This window comes from Lissotriton helveticus, chromosome 6 (genome assembly GCF_964261635.1).
Source record: "Lissotriton helveticus chromosome 6, aLisHel1.1, whole genome shotgun sequence".
NCBI lineage: Eukaryota > Metazoa > Chordata > Amphibia > Caudata > Salamandridae > Lissotriton > Lissotriton helveticus.
Window position 1 is genome coordinate 1432303035 of NC_136067.1, and position 14500 is coordinate 1432317534.

Consider the following 14500-nt stretch of genomic DNA (forward strand, 5'->3'; position numbering starts at 1 on the left):
GCGGACATTACCTTTCACCCACTCCAGACGTCTTTGGAGTATTATGGGAAAAAAGGGGTCTGAGTGAGAAAGCATGACTGAGTTACTCTAAATGTCTTACGTTAGTTTTATCGCCCTTCCAAACGCGTTGGGCGCCATGTAGTGTAGTTCCTATTATCCCAATAGGCTCTGCGCATTGGAATAATACCTTCAATAGTATAGGCCTAGACCAGACGTTAACTAGGTCTACTACTGTCGATATTAGACTTAAAGTTTTGGGTTTGCCAGCTAGCTCAGAGTTCACTAGAAACTTTCTCGAATAGGCGAGGAGTTGAACCTCCCTGGATAGACAAGAAGGGATTTAGTTTCTGACAACCATAGAACATGACAACTTTGCTCTCCCCTAATCAAGAGTGTATCTCGAGAGTCGTGTGAACAAAAGGCAATTTATTTTACTCAGTCAGTACGTGCATTCTTAGTCTCATCAGTTTGTAGAGAAAAGGAAGAGACGGGCGTGTTCAATAAAAGATGTTATTTATTGATCAGTCTCTTTTCTCATACAAGAGAAATGGATCGATATTATTGCAATACTTATGGTTAAGTAAAGTGCATACATTAAAAGCAGAAGTATAAAATAATACTGTAAAAACATTGATATGGTTTCTAAGCCATATGAAGGATTAAAATGAATAAAATATATTACATACACATATACATTTGGTTAATCGTACTCAACTGGTGTTTCTAGCTACGCCTACCCCGTGTACCTGACCTAAGCCTAATACGTGGGCGGGAATAGAAAGTTACAGTTTACGTTAAGTTTGTTTTGCCAAGTGACTGACTAAAGAATTCTCTGTGAGGGGTTATTCAGTTCTGTACCTGGAATCTAGGATGGATGAGGGAGGGTATCTCTCGTCTCTGGTCTCGATATTCCAGGCTGCATGCGAGGGCTACCCGGAAGCGCCGGAGCTGGATTTCTCGGCAGGAGAAATAGGCAGCTGCTCGTTCTCAGCGCATCAGGAAGGCGGGGCTGCGCCAGCGGGGTCTGCTCTGCTCTGGGCTTCGGCAAGTCTGGCTGCTCCGTTCTCGTCACCACCGCGTGTGTTTGCATAGGGCAATATCGGTAATATTTATACCTTTAAGGTGCCGAGATTGACGTAAGGATGGACATAGATACGTCAATAAGGATGTCATACGACCAGGTCGTTAGCACATTCTTTTGCTGAAGTTCTCGGTGAAATCAAAACAATGGCCGCAGGGTTTTTCCCAAGGTGTCATAGGTTTGATTTGTTTTGAGAACTCCGTATGCCTTATCAGGGGCTGGAGGAATATCGCTTGTCTAATTAGATGGCAAGCGTTATGACCTAATCAGATAACACGTTCCTGTGCCGTAGTGTGGCTTTATCAGATAACGGTTCCTGCATCATGGGGGTTTTCTGCCTCATGAGATGGCTGCTAGTTAACTTGTTAGTTTGCTAACCAGAATAGGGTCAGGAATAGGGGGATCGATACAGAACCTATAGGAATACATCACAGTACAAGCATTCCTTTTCACTACTGAAACCTCACTATTTTTCAAAATACAATTCCTCTCTCTTGCAAACATTGATAACAAACATTATCAAAAACCATGACGCAAACCAACAAGAAAAAAGCACAATCTGCTTCCTAATCTGAAGTAACTCAGGTGACATGATTGTGAAAGATTCAAAAATATTTATTTAATCATGCAGACACTATTTATTCCTAGTCAAAAATGTAAAAGCCATTCATTTGCCCCAAAATCGTTTTTCTAATAAGATTTAAGAAACAGAGCGCAGGTCCTATGTACAAGCATTCCATTTCACTACTGAAACCTCACTATTTTACAAAATACAATTCCTCTCTCTTGCAAACATTGATACCAAACATTATCAAAACCCATGACACAAACCAACAAGAAAAAAGCACAATCTGCTTCCTAATCTGAAGTAATACAGGTTACATGATTGTGAAAGGTTCAAATATATTTATTTAATCACGCAGACACTATTTATTCCTAGTCAAAAATGTAAAAGCCATTCATTTGCCCCAAAATCGTTTTTCAAATAAATTTAAGAAACAAAGCGCAGGTCCTATGTACAAGCATTCCATTTCACTACTGAAACCTCACTATTTTACAAAATACAATTCCTCTCTCTTGCAAACATTGATACCAAACATTATCAAAAACCATGACACAAACCAACAAGAAAAAAGCACAATCTGCTTCCTAATCTGAAGTAACACAGGTGACATGATTGTGAAAGGTTCAAATATATTTATTTAATCACGCAGACACTATTTATTCCTTCTCAAAAATGTAAAAGCCATTCATTTGCCCCAAAATTGTTTTTTAAATAACATTTAAGAAACAGTGCGCATGTCCTATGTACAAGCATTCAATTTCACTACTGAAACATCACTATTTTACAAAAAAACAATTCCTCTATCTTGCAAATGTTGATACCAAGCATTATCAAAAAACATGGCACAAACCAACAAGTAAGAATCTCAATCTGCTTCCTAATCTGAGGTAACACAGGTGACATGATTGTGAAAAGTTCAAATATATTTCTTTAATCATGCAGACACTATTTATTCCTTCTCAAAAAATGTAAAAGCCATTCATTTTCCCCAAAATCGTTTTTCACATCACATTTAAGAAACACAGCACAGGTCCTATGTACAAGCATTCCATGTCACTACTGAAACTTCACAATTTTACAAAATACAATTTCTCTATGCAGCAAAATCTTTTTACCAAGCATTATAAAAAAACATGACACAAAGCAACATTAAAAAACCACAATGTGCTTCCAAATCTTCTCCATAGAGCATACAAGTCTCTATCTATATTAAATGAATCATTACTCACTTTTAAAAATGCTTTGGGAGATTGAGAACAGTGTCAGACACACACACCAATATTTCTTTAGCAGAGCAAAAGGTATGCACTCCAGACACTGCAACCATGAATGACACAGAAAACCTCTAAACCTATACACACATATCCCTCATGTTAACCAATTAAAACTCTTCCCTCTCTATTTTCAAACCAACACCCTTCCCCCCCTCAGCCCTTTCTGCTTGTTACCATAGCAACTCCCTCCTCACTGAGCTCTCAGGTTTAAAAGTTTATTCTACAATGTTGCAAATGAACTCAGCAAGGATGTTTGACCTCTCAATACACCAGCTTATCCAGTGCAATGTTTCTTTAAATGACTTTTTCTTAACCATTCAAATTACTTCTTTCACAGAACAGAACCATGCACCCTAACTTTCAGTTTTCAACTATCTGAATCCACCAATCATTGCTTGTGATTCAAGAGCACTGAAACTCCACAGTTTTTTTTTGCAAACTCCTACTGTTCCAACTGCCATTTCATTTCCACTCTTCATCTGACTGCACCAGAACCTCCTCTCACCATGTATTCTGTCTGGATTATTGGACATAGCTACATCCACTGGGCTCACAGGTACGCAGCTATCAGAAATGTTCACAACCTTGATTTACCAAATGTGGACATCAAGTGGATTGGCCAGAGAGGATTGACATGTCACCAATTGATACCATTGGTGAAAACCTTTTTGCATCTGCCACACCCTCACCTCATAATTCTGCACTGTGGTGGAAATGACCTAGGCACTTTGACTGGGGTAGGTCTGGAAATGCTTTTAAAGGACACCTTTGAGCAATTGATGGCACTTTTTCCACAAACTGCCTTGGTCTATTCCAATATATGCCAAAGACAGAAATGGAAGTGGTCCTACCAATTTTGTCCACAATTTGAGAAAGCACGGAAACATGTGAATAAATCTGTTTCTGCTTACATGAGAGACTATGGAATGGGTTCAATATACAACAATAACTTGCGTTACAACATGCAAGATATCTACAGAGGAGATGGTGTGCACTTCTCAGATGAGGGGAATAGAATATTCCTCCTGAATTTAAGACTGTGCATTGGAACCTACTTGTAGGTACCTAAATCAGCCACAGAACCCAAAAGCTCTTTTCAGGGCTACCCTACCTCTGATCACTCAAAATGAATACTTTACTCTAACTTTTTTTCACTGTTTTTCACCAAAGTACGCTCCTCGGTATGCTTCCCGGTGCGCGTACCGGGTGCTCCCCCCGCGAAAATTGAAAAAAATAAATATTTTTTTTGGGCCTATATGGGCCTCCTAAGCCCCCCTTAGAAAACCTAGGGAGTCAGGGGGTGTCTACCGTGCCCCCTTTTACCCATTCCCAACATTGTTTATCCTCCATCTTGTGTCTCAATTCTACCGAAACACAAGATGGAGGACTCCCGTTGCGCTGCCAGTGCGCGTACCGGGGCGCGCACCGGTAAGCGCCCCCAAAACTTTTTGTAAGTCAATTTACTTAAAAATCACTGGAGAAACTTTCACCAAATATAGAATAGGCCCTACTACATAACAGCCCCTACCATTTTCCCAAATTTGATGGAATTCCATTGAGCCATTTGGGCTGTAGCCCTGTCTAAATATCCTGAGGTAAATTACATGACAAAAACACATATAAAGTGTTAGGATTTACAAGCAATTAAAATGTTACTTTCATTTTCTACTTTTATGTGCTGACATTTGATTGGTTATGTACATGAATATATATGAAAAATGAGAGGGAAACACAGCCATTTTGACTAGAACTACCTCAGGTACATTTATACAGGATATTCTCAGAAAACTTCAACAGCTTTCTGTAAGGTAAGTTGTTAATTTGTAAGGGGAACTATGTTCTGCACTTTAAGTTAATTTGGAAAAATGTTTTCTGATGCTTATTTGCTGTCCCTCTGTTATAGTTATAGATTGAGATAGGTTTCTCTGTCATAGTTATGGATTGAGTTAGGCTTCTCTGGTATAATTATGAATTTACTTAGACTTCATCACATGCACTTTTTTATATTTCTACTTCCTGCCTGATACCCTGCCCAAAGATAACTTGACTGTTAAAAACTCAGAAGTACCTCTCTGAACTTAAACTCAACAGTGCCCTAACTCTACTGATATAGTTATTTTTTATGCAATTTACAGCAAGAAAATGGAAGATACACAACAGACCATCAATATTTCTTTCGAAGTTACCGATGAGGAGATTCTTTTCGAAATAACCGATGAGGAGATTCTTCAAGAAGATTTTCTTGACTTCCTGGATGAGTCTCTTGACCAACAATTCGTTGACTGTTTAGATAATATGGAATCATGCAATACAAATTTGGAGGAGATTCCGGAAAAATGAAATGTTGCAAGTGTTATTAAATTACGAAAATTCAGAACAATAAATTTATATTTAATAATTAAAAATTGTTTGAGACATTATTCATTTTTATATGTGATTCATGAAGTAGTACCAAAATGATTATAATATAAAGTGAGACTTACAGTATACTGTGCAACATTTTTGTGTTACATAGTAAGTTTGCTCATAGTTACTTCCTTTCTCCCACTATATTATCTTGAATGTGTATTTGACATCTCTTTTTGATCTCCAGCCTCCTTTCTCTCACTGTCTGTCTCTAATGCACCATATCACCACCAATTTTGTGTAGATTCAGAAGAGAGTCAAATGTAATACTTGAAAACATCATAAGGGAGCAGGGTAGACTACCCATGATCCCATAGGCTTTCTCAAGGAGTGCTTAAAGGATCTGTGTCTGCTTTCCTGACGGACTATGGTATGGATTCCATATACCACAATAACTTCTGTAACAACATGCAAGATATCCACAGAGGAGACGGTGTACATTGAATTTAAGACTCTGCATTGGTACCTACATGTTGGTACTTAAATCACCCACACAACACAACAACTATATTCACAGCTACCCTACCTCTAAGCACTTTAAATTATTATTTTACTGTTTCACTGGATTTTCCCCTTGGTACGCTCCCCGGTGCCGTACCGGGCGCTCCCCCCGCGAAAACCCCTTTTGGTCATTTCCCCCTTTGTTTTTGCCACCTCTTGTGTCTCGATCCTACCGAGACACAAGATGGCGGCCGCTCCGGACTGTTTGGAATGTTGACAGACACCCGAGAGCCAATCAGCTTTCCGCTCGCGAACTCGCGTTATGCGCTGGTATGCGCCCCGGTGCGCGTACCGGGGCGCGCTTATAGATATATATATTTTTTTGAACCTAAATTACTCAAAATCCACTGCAGCACATATCTTGAGACATAGCAAAGGCACATCGGGCTACTAGTCCCTACAATTTTGCCAAGTTTGGTGGAAATCCATTCAGCCGTTCGGGCTAAAAGTAAGTCCAACCGCCCTATGGAAATTAACATGGGGAAAACACGTTTTGGGACCCCCCTTTTATCTCGGCCCCCGCTTCACGAATCCCCCCCCCCAACTTTCAGGGAAGGAGCGGAGCGGAGCTGGCCATTTTCTTGGAGAAATTTAGCCAATTCCGTCAATCGACGCCAAAGTTATTCCAAATAGAATGTTGCGGATTTCCTATGGAAACTATGTCCTAACTATAACTACCTACTGGCGACCGCCAGTAGGTAATATATATATATATATATATATATGTATATATATATATATATATATATATATATATATATATATATATATATATATATATCAAAGGTTGTGGCAAGTTACTTCCAGCCTCAAAATACTGAGCTACAAAACATGTGCCTCAACCAAACGCAAAGCCAGCAAAAGAGACATCCAATATTACAACCTTATGACAAAACTTAAGAATAATAAAGACATCATTATCCATAATTCGATAAAGGAGGAAACCTAGTCCTCTGGAACAAAATAGATTCAATTGATGAAGCAATGAACCAGTTGAAAGACAGAGGGTGTTATCATCGAAGTTACCAACATACACTAAAAGCCATGTATAATGATTTTAGGATGAAATTCGTAGCTTGGAAGAATGGGGGATTACTGTCACTGGATGAATTCAAATTCTTAAAAAATGACAATCCGGTAACCCTTATCATGTACTTCATACCAAAAGTGCAAAAAAATCTGACAAAACCACCTGGGAGGCCTATTACTTCAGCCCGAAATAGCCTCTTGGAAAAACCATCGCAATATGTGGATTTTTTCTTGCAAGACCTCGTGCAACAGCTACCATCCTCTATCAAAGATACGGGGGACTTTCTGGCTAAAATACAAAAAATTGACTGGCAAGACAACTATTTATTGATAACACTAGATTTCACATCCCTATATACATCGATTCAACATCAGGATGGTCTCAAAGCCATACGGTATTACCTAGCAAAGTGAGCATTGGAATTCGAACTCCACAATACAATGCTAGTCAATATGATTGAATTCATCTTGAAAAACAACTTTTTCATGTTCCAAAATGTGATATATCAAAATCAACGGGGAGTTGCCATGGGGGCCAGCTTCTCCCCCAGCTACGCCTGCTTACATATGGGTTGGTGGGAGGAGCTGGTCCTATGCAACCAATACCCAATGTATGTAAATAACAACATCAAAACATGGCTAAGGTTCATAGATGACCTCTTTATTATTTGGCAAGGCACCCGAGATGAGGCATTGAAATGTATTGAGGAATTGAATGTCAATAACTTGAATTTAAACTTAACAGCATCTATTAGCTCAGAAACTGTGAATTTCTTAGATGTACAAGTGTATGTAAAGGATGGCCAGATACAAACCAGAGTACATAGGATAATCACTGCAGGAAACTTAGTACTCCTTGCCAGTAGCGCCTACCCTCAACACCTTATACAAAGCATCTCCTATGGGGAGATGCTGAGGCTTAAGCGCATCTGCAGTGAGGCTGAGGATCTTAGGGAGGCCCAACTAGCTAGCAGGAATAGATTTTTAGCTAGGGGATACCCCACGCTGTGTATTGATAAGGCTATTGAGAAAAGCAATGAGATCAATCGTGATACTCTGTTGAACAAGGAGCCTAACACAGCACTGGAGGCAGAAAAACTGACTGACACTTTCAGATTCATTCTGGGCTATAACAAACAGAGCAAAGCTATCAAAAAGATCATTGACAGGAACTGGCCTATAATTTTAGGGGACCCTATAATAGGCCATTTACTGCCCAAGAAAGCAGCTATCACATATAGCAGGGCCCCGTCCATGAGGAATTCATTAGTCCATAATGACCCTGGGGAAAATACTAACACCACCTGGCTTAGTCAATGCAAGGGATTCTTCAAATGTAGGTTCTGTAAAACCTGTACACACAGAGTTAATACCTCCAAGTATAAAACACCTTTTGGAGAACAAGAATACCCTATCAGCAAAGCCCTAACCTCTAAAACGAACCACGTGATCTATGTGCTGGAGTGCCCTTGCAATCTTAAATATGTTGGCAGTACTATACTGTAGGGACATAAGAGGGTACTCCAGCACATTAGGGCGATCAAAAATCAGGACCCCCTCTACCCAGTAGCTCGCCATTTTGGCGAGAAGCACAAGTCAGACCCTCAGTGCCTGTGGTACTTTTTAATAGACAGTGTACCGATAAACAAAACAGGAGGAGGCAGGGTAAAAGCGTTGAGACGACTGGAAACAAAATATATTCTAGAACTCAATTCCAGATCCCCCAGGGACCTCAACATTACTGAGGACCTTTACACTTGCCTCTAGTTTGATTAATCTTGCAGAATTCAGTATAAACTGATTATTTACTAGTGAGTTTTTAGTCAAACTAAATTTAAGCACTTGTTTTATAAGTAGCCACCGCCCAAACACTCTTCAAATATTTTACACACGGTTTAATGGTTTTTTATTGTAATAGGTTTAGATATATCAGCATTTGGCACTTTTTCTAGCAATATTTGCACATATCTATGTTTACAAAATTTCAAATTGCAACTTTTTTATCAAAGAACTGTATTTATGATGTGATATACATTTTACAGATGAATGGCAAATCTACCCCTTGGTGTATATATACCTGGATTCCATTGTATTTAAGAGGCTTAAAATGCATTGATTAGATTACCAAAGGTGAATGATTTTAAGGATTTTAAAGATATTTTGATACTGTTTTACATCCATTAGTATATATATATATATATATATATATATATATATATATATATATATATATATATATATATATATATATATATATAATTTATCCTCTTTCTTAGAAAATCTTTTGTTAAAATCTTGTTTACCTTGCAATTTTTGCACATATTTTTGCTCTGAAAATGGTGATATTTATGACTACAGTACTATATCTATGACTTATTATTTAGAAGGGTGGGAACCCCATCCTATGGTATTCATACCTCGATCTAAACATCAGACAGATATCCGGTCAATGATTTTAATAGTATACAGATACTTGATTATTGTATAAGATGTGCCACTGAGTATACTCATATGAAATATCTTCTTTGAAATCATGTGTACCGCAACTAGTGAAGATCAAGTACATTTTGTTGACAGATGTGTATCACAAAAGCATTTGGACACTTTTTGGTGCGTGTCACTTTAAAAAACTAAACAAATGGCCTATTAAACTGAAACAACAACCATGTAGCGCGTCATGTGATCAAGATCCTACGGGATCGAATGTGTCATGCTGATGGTGTACTAAGGCTGGAATGAAAATTGCTCTTGCACCTACCTGTGGTCCGGAATGGATGCAAATATTAGTAACGACTGCTTAGAAAAGAGGTGAAAGGGCCCTGATTCTAACTAGTGGAGTTTAGAGCGTGGTACTGCACACAGAAAATTTCGTGCGTTTGAGGTGTGCTATACACTAAGGGCCTGGTTCGCAAAGGTAAACTTGGGCCTGAAGTCTAAGTTTAGGACTGAAGACTAACTTAGATCTGAAGTGTACGTTTAGAACCTAAATCTGAGTTTAGACTTCAGATCTAAACTTACACTCCAGGTTTAAGTTTACCTTTGTTAATCAGGCTCTACGTGCTGGAGTGAGGAATAAATTCAGTGCCAGCTTGAAGGCAGTGCGACCGGTGATGTTGCACTGGACACTAAACTCAAGGGAGTAACATCTGCATGACAGTCTGAAAAGAGATCGTAAAATCCTGCAGCGATCTTTGTGTGTGCATCCTTTTTCAGGGAGTAATTACAATGGCTTGATAACTGATGGTTAATGCACTTGAGGGCAAGATCTGCAATTTGTCTAGTCAGAGTTTTGACCAAAGATGAATCAGCATATAAATGTAATGTTCCTGCTGTGAAACACAACCTGTGGCGTGTAGAGTAGAGATTAGCATTTTGTGTAGATAGTTTAGGAAGTTATTGCTTTTCTAACAGAGACCCTTTAGTTACTTGAAGTTGAAAAGTAACACTCCTTTCATTATAGCACACGAGCTAAAAACTACCATGAAAGTACTGCATACAAATTGAAAGGCATAGGCTTAGAATCCTTTTTTCCCCCTCAAATTTTTTTTATTCTAATATTGCTAAAAGTGTACTGTGGGTAAGAATACAATTGTATTAGTTTGACACCCCAATCATCGTGTTATGTTTACGGGCTGGATTTACAAATGGCTTGTGCCTCATTTGCAACACAAAAGGGATGCGTTCCTGATGCAAAGTGTTATTTTGGGGCATTCTTTCCAGTGCAAATCCTAAATTGCATAGAACAGTAGTTCTAAAGTAACGCAAAGTAGCACTATGCTCTACTCCATGTCAAGGAGACTTACCATGGTTGTACCCGGTTGGGTGCTTTTCAGTGCCCCTCTTTAAAGGCAGTCTTGTGGAGAGGAGAAAGGCGGTCCCATGCACCACAAGACATCCCCTTGCGGGCGGGTGAAGTCACTCACTGCACCCACCTGCAAGGGGATCTTGAATCCTTCTTGAAAGTGCTGGCGGGTGCTGCTTGCACTGTAAAACATAGAGTGGCTTGGAAGCATGAGCTTCCGGCTGCCCTGAGGGCAGCTTATTCACCATATTAGGGTGTACTTTCCCTGTTGGCGCCCTTATTGTAATACATGCCTTGGTCTCTACTTCTTGACCTCTGTGTTCTCTCTAAAAGCAGATCGTCCCTTGCCCCGGATTCCAGCTCCTTAAACAATCTGCTGCTGACAGCACAGCAGCCTAGGATAGGCAACGAGTGACAAATGCTGTTTTGACAGCGCATCACCATACACATAAGCTGTTGTGACCACTATACTCACTGGGATACAGCATGGAGCTAAAGCTTCTCAGATCTTCGGGCCTTTCAGATTAGGGTTAGGAGAAAGTGTGACATTTGCCCTCACACATACAAAATGAATGTCTTTCTAGAAATTGTATACAAGTGCATACCTCTTGTTCGCAAAACACACAAAGTACCAGTAGGCTTCTGAATTGAACAGAAAATGTGTTGGTGCTCCGGCATACATCCGTTTAACAGGTCCGCCATACCTTAGATGCAAGGAGTAGGATTAGGGGGATCGGGACACAACAGTGGCAGCAGATGACACCTCACCAAGTCAAGCGTTGGATCAGCTTACTGAAGACGGCCCTGACATATAATGCATAGTAGGCATATAACGTGCGATTCGTCCCCACCATACTTTGCCTCCCTTTTGGCCCACCACAAAAAAGGCACCATAAAAGTGTCTGGTCTTCACTGCGTAGTCTTTATTAATTCTCAGATAACGCCCTCTTTATTTGTTGATGCATTGTCAACATTCAACCAACTTTAATAACCAATCCAACACACATTGATACATTGGGTTGTGCAATATTCGTTTGCACCACTGGTTACAATTGTATTTCCAATACAGGATCTCCAGAGCCACCTTGGATATGGGTTGTACCTGCAGGCCACAACCCATCTCCACTCAAATTGCTTGTTCCAAGCACCGGCATCTCGGGTAGGGCCGGAGAGTCCAGGACCACCAGCAGGACGGCCCCCTCTCCCGCCAGCCCGGAGCCCTATTGACTGCCCTCCCTGTTCCAGGATGAGCCAGTCCCAGCCAAAAAAAGGAGTCCCCGCCATTTTCTTGCCCGGGACCCCGCCAGTTTTACCTTTAACAACAGGGATGGGTGGGTGGGCAACTTGCTTCTAGCTGCGACCCGCCACGCCCGAGGCAAGAGGACAAAGAGGGCTTCTCCCTCGTGCTCATTTCTCTTATTCTTTACCCTGGGGGGAGGCTGCCTACGCCCATCAGTGACGCAATAAGGGTTCACCCTACCTCATGTTTCCTGTTGACCACTCCCCTGTGCCTCTTTCTAGCCGCCTCTCACACTAAATGCCACTAAAGGCCCCCCTCCCCTAGACGCGGGGGGGGCCTCTCAGAATCCCTGCCATAGTCTGCAGCACCATGTCACATTGATAGCACCTTGGCATATTGAGCACTGTTGGAATACTGACTAGTACCCTAGCTCACTGAGTGCAGCCCTAGGCCTACTGAGTAATAATTTGGCTTTCTGTGCAAATCCCATGCATATTACCCAGGTTTTCTGAAATATTTAGAATTCCTCTTTCCTATCCTGCACAATCAGCCGTATTTAATGCATCCATCTTGCCAACATGTCTAGCATCTTGGTATATTGGGTATCACTAACAAGTTGAGCAGCCAAAACCACACCCTAAAGCATTGAATAGTACCATGGAATACTGAACAGTACATTCGCTGTTCCGGAAGCATCTTGTCATTATACCAATACACTCTCATAGCAACGCCAGCCTGTCCTAAACTATATAAAAGGGGGAATCCCAGTATAGAATGCACGCAAAACGAGAGGAAAGTACGGACGTAATTCGTTTAATTTTGGGGATTTTGTGTTACATAAAGTTCCCAATAGTATACCAGTATTCCAGTTGTGTAATTATGCCTGTTAGTGGCAAAAATATAGTACAGAAGCGCAGGAAAAACATGACAGCAGATGTTATTCACGGCAATTGTGTTTATGTGGGTTTTTTCCGACCAACATACTTCTTTGCGGCAGAAATTGAAGCAAGGACACATTTCGCGCTAAAAGACAGAGCCAAATGACCGGTTTGCACTCCACATAATAAGGTATCATTTTCAGGAAATTTTATGTAAATACCCAAAACTAAATTACAAATATGTCGCACACCTCTAGGCAAAGCCATCATTGGTCGGCATTTTGGCCATTACTGTTTTCGAGCTGTATGTTTTTGTACCCATTTCTAGTTCTCGGCAGGTGCCTGCTATGCAGCTTATTATGGAACGATTGTGGGTATATGCAGTTCTTCGAATGGGAATGTTGTATCCAGGCACTCACTATCCCACTGTACCTATTTATTGCTGAGAAGTGCGGGCACTCAACCGCTGTAAATACTGTACCACTGCTGAAAAGTGTTGCCACTCTCCCTTTAAAAGTAAAGAAGTACGAGTGATCTGTACCTGACAGTACCTGTCTGTTTAAAGCACTGGGAATATGATTGTTTTAGTACTTAGCCCAATCCACATTTTACGGGGATGTCATTCCTGACACTAGTAGAGTGAAAAAAAGTCTCCCTGCTCGACCTCTGCAGCCAAACCCCTGGCCAGGTTTACATAAATAGGACGACATTCTTAAAACATAAAAGCGATGCAGTCAGACAGGTAAGTCGTACTCGCTGATGCCTGCGACTCATTATAAGGAAGCGCAGAAGTTCGTTTTGGCTGAAATTCAGATATATCCCTCCCCACCAATCACCCCACTTCTCCCCAAAAATACATAAAACCCAAGGAATCTTCCCATTTACAGTAAACATGCGACTGTTATTGCATGGACTTTAATTTCACCTCGTTATGTCCCTCCTCTTTTCCAACAAATCATTAAGCGGGTAGACTGATGGCTTAAAACTTACTGTACACTTCTCAAGCTGGAACTGCGCCATGGCCGGGTTTCTTGCTCGAGACATCTGCCCGCCCGCACTCACTCCACAGAAGCTCTGCGGCACCGCGGGCTCAGTGCACCCAAACGTCCTGCGTCACTCGCTCTCTGCTCTCGCTTCCTCTACCCTGCGATACTGGTTTACGCCACGAGCTAACATCACTCTGTGTGACATTCTGCAATACGAAGGCGGGTGAGATCGCTATGGTCAGGAAAGTCCCGCCCAGGCTGCCTCCTCCCAGCCACTTCCCACACTACGGGTGTGCTTCAAGTGAGCATGTGTTTTGTGGCTGCTACAGCCCATAAGTACTCCTTACTGTGCAGCAGAAATAAGGACATTGTTCACAAGTAATAGGGCGTAAGTTCTAAAAAAAAGAAGCGGGTGAGTTAGAAAGTTAGGCGGTATGCAGGTGACATCATGGAGCATGACATCACAGCATGTGACATCGCATGTGGCTTCGCAGGATGAAACAACGTGGAAGTGGCATCACAACCTATGACCTCCGAGGAAGTGACATCTCAAGAAGTGACGTCAGCTCTCAAGACTTCAAAAATGTGTTTAGCAGGTCTATCATGAATACATTTGAGCGCATTACGAGATTTACCATATTAGATTTTTCGTCGTAGTTGTGCCAAAAAAGTAGTGCAACTCTCCCCAACTCAAAATCTGGACATCAACTTATACACTGATCTTTTTTTAAACTCTGA

At 40.9% G+C, this 14500-nt stretch overlaps 1 protein-coding gene across 1 annotated transcript in view; it reads right to left on the reverse strand.

Annotated features, from left to right (window-relative positions):
- LOC144761779 (trace amine-associated receptor 1-like) overlaps positions 1-13957 on the reverse strand; it is a 101152-nt gene extending 87195 nt beyond the window's left edge. Inside the window, exon 1 of the mRNA XM_078647025.1 lies at positions 13767-13957. The gene's annotated coding sequence lies outside the window, so the exon portion shown is untranslated. The remainder of the gene's footprint in view (positions 1-13766) is intronic.
- Positions 13958-14500: the final 543 nt, after the last annotated feature.